The sequence below is a fragment of the Trachypithecus francoisi genome, unplaced genomic scaffold, assembly GCF_009764315.1.
Source record: "Trachypithecus francoisi isolate TF-2019V2 unplaced genomic scaffold, Tfra_2.0 Lachesis_group10, whole genome shotgun sequence".
In the NCBI taxonomy this organism is placed as follows: Eukaryota; Metazoa; Chordata; class Mammalia; order Primates; family Cercopithecidae; genus Trachypithecus; species Trachypithecus francoisi.
This window is the reverse complement of record NW_022681455.1, coordinates 120,827,414-120,833,556: the sequence shown is the minus strand read 5'-3', so window position 1 is coordinate 120,833,556 and position 6,143 is coordinate 120,827,414. Positions and strand designations below refer to the sequence as shown.

At 43.2% G+C, this 6,143-nt stretch overlaps 1 long non-coding RNA gene across 1 annotated transcript; it reads left to right on the top strand.

Annotated features, from left to right (window-relative positions):
* Window positions 1-264: 264 nt before the first annotated feature.
* On the top strand, window positions 265-5,467 carry LOC117088791. Its single transcript, XR_004439327.1, has 3 exons — window positions 265-363; window positions 4,574-4,663; window positions 5,430-5,467. It is a non-coding gene; the product is annotated as an uncharacterized LOC117088791 (long non-coding RNA).
* Window positions 5,468-6,143: the final 676 nt, after the last annotated feature.

Below are 6,143 nucleotides of genomic sequence, written 5' to 3'. Positions count from 1 at the left end.
GTTTATCTTAAACATTAACTACGAAGGGTGAATTAATAAGACTATTATAAAACCATTAGCATTCAGTGTGTTTACCTACAACTGCAGCATACCTAAACTAAATTCAACCCACAATTGCCATTTGTGTTGGGAGATCAAGCTAGTTTATTTTAGCTCGCAGTTCATTTAAACTCATAACACACCCTTGAAGATTTAGTTTTTCTATTAGCTTTTATTTCAGGGGCTCCTCTTCGTTGGAAACTTAACTTTTGTTATTTCCTTATTCAGCCATGCACCTCTATCTGGCAGTTACTACATCCAAATGTTTCCAAATATTGGTTGTTAACTCTACAAGATAGGAATCAAGAATGCTAAGGACACATGGTAAGTTCCAGAGAAGTCAATTATTTAAGGACTAACAGTTGGAAAGTCACAAACAGTTGGAGAGAGGGAGTATTCAAAGATTTTTAGTTGACCAAATGCCCAGGCTGTTTAGAGAGGGTAGTATGGCTTTGTACAAGTTAAATGTCAGTTTGATTCAGGATATTCTAACCTGGGCACTCTTTATACACTTTGAGCTAGATTGTTCTTTGTGGTGGGGGCTGTCCCGTGCATTATACAATGTTTAGCAGCATCCTTGGTCCTACTTAACAGATACTGGTTGCAGTACCTCCCCCTCTCCCCTTCCCCGATTGTGACAACAAAAATGTTCCAAATATTGTCAAGTATCCAGTAGAGATGAGCAGGGGTTGTGACGGGGGCAAAATAGCCCCTAGTTGAGAACCACTGCCTTAATCTATTCCAAGAAGTGAGGGGGGATTTAATCTCTCTTCAGGACTTGGTTTTCTGTTTGTAAAATGAAGAAAGATGGTCCCTTCCCTAAAGGATTCTTAAAACTCTCCAAATATGTGATGACATGATCCTGCTCAATGACAGTTGCTTTTCTGTCCTTCGTCTGGTGGGAACACAATAGCTTAAAAACATGAATCATTGTGTTCTTTAAACTCAGTCTCCTCTCTTTGCCCCCATCCTCTCCCTTGGTAACAAATCAGTTTCCCATTGTAGCATTGAGTGGTAAAATAGAAACCATCAGAAGAGGACGTCCATGTGCTTTCACTCTACCTTCCCTCCTGCATCTGCACCCACACACTCTGGCTTCCTCTGGTTTGTGACTTGTAACCAAGTCTGCCTGATTCTCAATTCCATATTATCACCCAAATGAACTTAAGCTGGAGATGCCTTGCAACAAGGGTGGAGTTGTTGCATCTTCCCTGTTAGAATTTCCAGCACACGTGTGTGTGTGTGTGTGTGTATGTGTTCTCACAAGATTCCTGCCTGGTGGTCCCACAGCCATCAGGAGAGAACTCAAATGCCTGAAAATCAAGCTATCTCAGCTTTGGAATGGCAAGTTCTTTCACATTTGCAATAACAAAATCCACACTTCCAATACAGTAACATCTTCCAATTCCTATTTCCTAGGGGACTTCAGAATCAGGTAGCTATGGTTCTAAGTCCCACTAACAAAAAGGTGGGGTACATGGGTACAGGTGCAAATAGGAGATCAATTTAAAGCATGTGGGAATTCCCTTCTGAAGGCCTGTTTTCCTGCTTCTGACTAGACTGGAAATACCAGGGAATGCTATCCTTATTTTGGGTACAGAGGTTGAGATGAGGTAAAGTGCCAAAGGACAGATATTTAGAGAGAGGTGAGAATAGGTATAAGCCCTGATTGCCTGAAACCCAAGCCCTTGACTCTCCTCAAGTCATTGTAACCCATCAAAAAACCCACTGTTCATTGTCAGAATGGAGCACTGGTTAATTAAATGAAATTTAAAATAATCTTCATACCTGTAATTTGGAGCTCTTGCATTGCTTTTTCTAACATTCTTTTGTTCTTTATTTACTATTATTTTAAATAGCATAGGAACCACTGTACCATTGGCTGGTTTTTCTCTTTTCTAATTTCTTTCATTCTCCTCTTTAAGTCAACTGCTATCATGCCCTGCACATTATCAGAGTCAAGAAGGGGGAAAGAAGCCAGGTAGATGATAATCAGCAACACGGATCATTCACCGCTGGCTAATTGGTAAACTGTAGTAGTTAGCATCATCTGATATAGAATAATGTGTACATGTCAGCTGTGTGTCTGCGCAACAGAGGCTTTACAGTCAGAGAGGACAGGGTCAGACTCAAGTATAACATCTTTCTAGTTGTGTACACTTAGGCGAGTTACCGAAAATTAGTCTCAGCTTCCTCGTCTAAAAAATTTATAATCCGTGTCCCTCTGTGCCACAGCATAAAGTGAGACAATATTGTCATTAGAGCATTTACTAAGGTGGCTGCACACCCTTTCAGCATAGAAGTCAAGTCATGGAGACTGTCTCCTCCATGAGGCCCCTAAATTCCTTATCCTCAGCCTAGTGGGAAGGATTAACAAATTCTTTCTTGAAAGAACTTACATGTACATATGGAATTGGCAAAAGTCTGACTCTTTGGCCCAATTCCAAGCAAAACTAATCATCAGAAACTTCATGCAGATTTACGATTACTTTTTCTATAACAGGGTTAGGCCCGAGCTGCTGAGACAGAATTAAAAAGGGGCTGCTGCAAGCAGCGAGGGCTCAGGTCTCACAATGGAGCATTTTCCAACACGGTACCTTGTGGGACACTCTGACTTCAGGTTGGCTGGAAATTAATGTCAAATGTGGAAATAGCCTTCTTCCTCTTCCCTAAGATTGTTGTGATGGGCTCTACAACTGAGCTATGGGCTTTCATTTAATGCTAATAAAGAGAGGCACATAGGATCTTCTCCATATAGTGTGTTTAATTTGAGACATAATTTAATTTTATGATGGCTGGTTTATCTCAATTTAAGTCAAATGTGTGCACAGAGGTGTTTCTCATCGTGGGTGAAGTGGAAACTGCCCTGAGCTCCGAGCCTGTGTTCCAGACCATGCCTTGCCACATACTCGCTGTGTGATGTGTGATGAGCCATCTCCCTTCTCTGCAGGCCTGTCTACCTTTTCTAAAATGCTTAGCAAGGGTCAGAATGGAGGATGTCAACTGCAGGGAGCCTGCAGTAATAGTTTGCTATACACTGGGTGGATACTTAAGAAATGCTAAATGCATGACCAATATTAGAGTTCACATTAAAAATGTGGGGTTTTGATGTCCTGTCTTAGAAAATGGAGGGATCCGCAACAAGACATCTATACTCCAAAATGGCAGTGGCTGGATAGAACTGACAGGCAGTTGCTGCATTTTGCTTGGTCATGTGCTGGCTTTCAGTTTGCCGCTGTCCCCACCACTCCTTATTGTGATATCCGGCCCTCTGTCATTCTTTCACATCTTTTCTGGTTCCTGTGTTATAGTTTCTAACCCCTGTATTGCAAACACCCTTCTACAGTGACTTAGGATTTTGGGGATCTGTATAATCTGGAATTACCCATGTGAAAATACTCTTGCTGGTTAAACATTTAAGGGAGAAGAAAATCCATTATGTTTCTATGAACAAACTTAAGATGCCTTTGATTCCATGTATTCATGGACTATCTTTTACATGGCCTCTGTGTGAAGGGTGCTCACTGGCCTTCACTGGAGAGGGGTAATGATGCACTTAATGAACTTGGTAGAAGAGGAAACAGAAAATAAGCAGAGAGACAAATGAGTGTTTGTGAATTAAAATCTGAGACAATTCCAAAGTGACAAAAGAACACACATGTATGAAAAAGAACCCTTTAGGAGGAGGAAGCAAGTGTGGGCTGAGGGTTTTTTGTTTGTTTGAGACAGAGTTTTGCTCTTGTCACCCAGGCTGGAGTGCAATGGTGGAATCTCGGCTCACTGCAACCTCCACCTCCCAGGCTCAAGTGATTCTCCTGCCTCAGCCTCCCTACTAGGTAGGATTACAGGCATGTGCCACCACACCCAGCTAATTTTTATATTTTTAGTAGAGATGGGGTTTTGCCATGTTGGCCAGGTTGGTCTCGAACTCCTGACCGCAGGTGATCCACCTGCTTCAGCCTCCCAAAGTGCTGGGATTATAGGCGGAGTTGTTATTTAAGCTGAGAACTAGAGATGTGGAAGCCAGGCAAAGGTCAGTGTGACTGAATATCCGGGGGTGAGAAAAAAAGGCTGCAGAGGGGAAGCTGGCGAGGTAGGCAATGGCTTAATCTGCAGAGATTTGGATGATACTGCTAAGAATCCAGGTTGATTTTCAAAACTTTTGGAAAAAAAAATAGATGGCACCATTAATTAATAGATACCCACTTTTATATTCATCAGGGAATCTCTGCTCTGGGAACTCACGGAGACTTAAACTGATATGAAAAAGACCCCTGCCTGCCTCCCTTCTTCCTTTCCAACGTTCTGACATTTCTCCTGTGCCCTCCTGGCCCTTGGCACGACTCCTCTCCCCATGTTGTGAGTGCCCCAGTGGCTTGATGTCACTGAGAACATCATTTGCAGACAGAGGGTTCTTTTCTTAGAGAGCTTGTGATTCAATAATTTAAGAAAAGAAAACTTGCACTTGCTGAAAATGTTCTAGAAGCCAGATGCTGTTCCATATGAGTAAAATATATGTATATAAACTTCACAGGTCATAATTCTACAGGCCGAGGGGTTTCACAAACATAACTCCTTGGGAGCGGTGCCCAGGTCAAGAAAGAGAATGTGGCCAATGCCCCAGGTACATCCTGTCACTATCTTCCACCCTCACGCCTGCCAGGGGAAGCACTTACCCCATTTTTTCTTTCTTTTTTTTAAGACAGAGTCTTACTCTATCACTCAGGTTGGAGTGATCTCAGCTCACTGCAACCTCCACCTCCTGAGTTCAAGTGATTCTCCTGCCTCAGCCTCCCAAGTACCTAGGATTACAGGCACGTGCCACCATGCCTGGCTAATTTTTAGTGGAGATGGGGTTTCACCATGTTAGCCAGGCTGTCCTCAAACTCCTGACCTCAAGGGATCCACCCGTCTCAGCCTCCCAAGGTGCTGGGATTATAGGCGTTAGTCACTGCGTCCGGCCCACTAACCCCAATTCTAACCCCATATATTAGTTTTTGCGCGTGTTTTAACCTTATGTAATTGCAATCATACAGTACATACTGACTTCTTTTGATGAACATTATATGGGCGAGATCCACTTATATTGTTGCTGGTAGTCGTACTTTGTTCATTGTTTTTGCTCTAAAGCATTCCATCATGTGAATATAGCATAGCATATCATTTTCAATACAGGTAAACATTTGGGTTAGTTCCATCTGGAGTTATCATGGATGGTGCTGCAATGGGCATTCTGTGCGTGTCTCTTCATACACACATGTGCAGTTCTGTTATACACCGTGTAGCATGTTCTGCTTTAACTGGTCCTGCCAAACAGTTTTCTATCCTTATACCTTTTACCTACACTTATCCCATGAGTTATCATATCACCCCCCTTTTTGTTGTGACAGGATCTTATTTGGTCATCCAGGCTGGAGTGCAGTGGTGTGATCATAGCTCACTGCAACCTCAAACTGCTGGACTCCAGTGATCTTCCTACCTCAGCCTCCCCCAGAAGTGAGGACTACAGGTATGTACCACCATGCCCCCCTCCACACTGCTAACTTAAAAAAAAAAAAAGTTTTGTAGAGATGGGGTCTTGCCACATTGCCCAGCCTGGCCTCAGGCAATCTTCCAGCCCTGGGAATATAGGTGTGAACCACCATACCCTGCCTCATCCAGTTCTAACATATGCAAAATAAGTAAAGGCTCAGAAAGATATCTTCAGTACCTGAAGGTCACAGAGCCAGCCGGCAGCAGAGCCAGAGCACAAACTTGAATTTATCTGGCTCTCTTCCCATGTTCCCTCCACCACATAGTGAGCCACAGATGATTCATGAACTGTGTGGCTGCTGCTTTTCCAAGGCACCACTCAGATGCCACCTTTTCCCTCAACCTTTTCCTGACCCAGCCAGGAAGAGGTAACTGCACATGCTGTCTGCTCCCCAGACACATTCTGGGGGACTCACCATGGTGGAAGTTATGTTTATTTGTCAGTACAATAGGCTGTGAAACTAGAGACCTCAAGGTTAGGTGTGAAGATTAAATGCACTTACCATAAGTAAGTGCAGCATTTACACGGGATCTGATACATAGCATAGGCTCTGAACTGAAGAGATGGACGG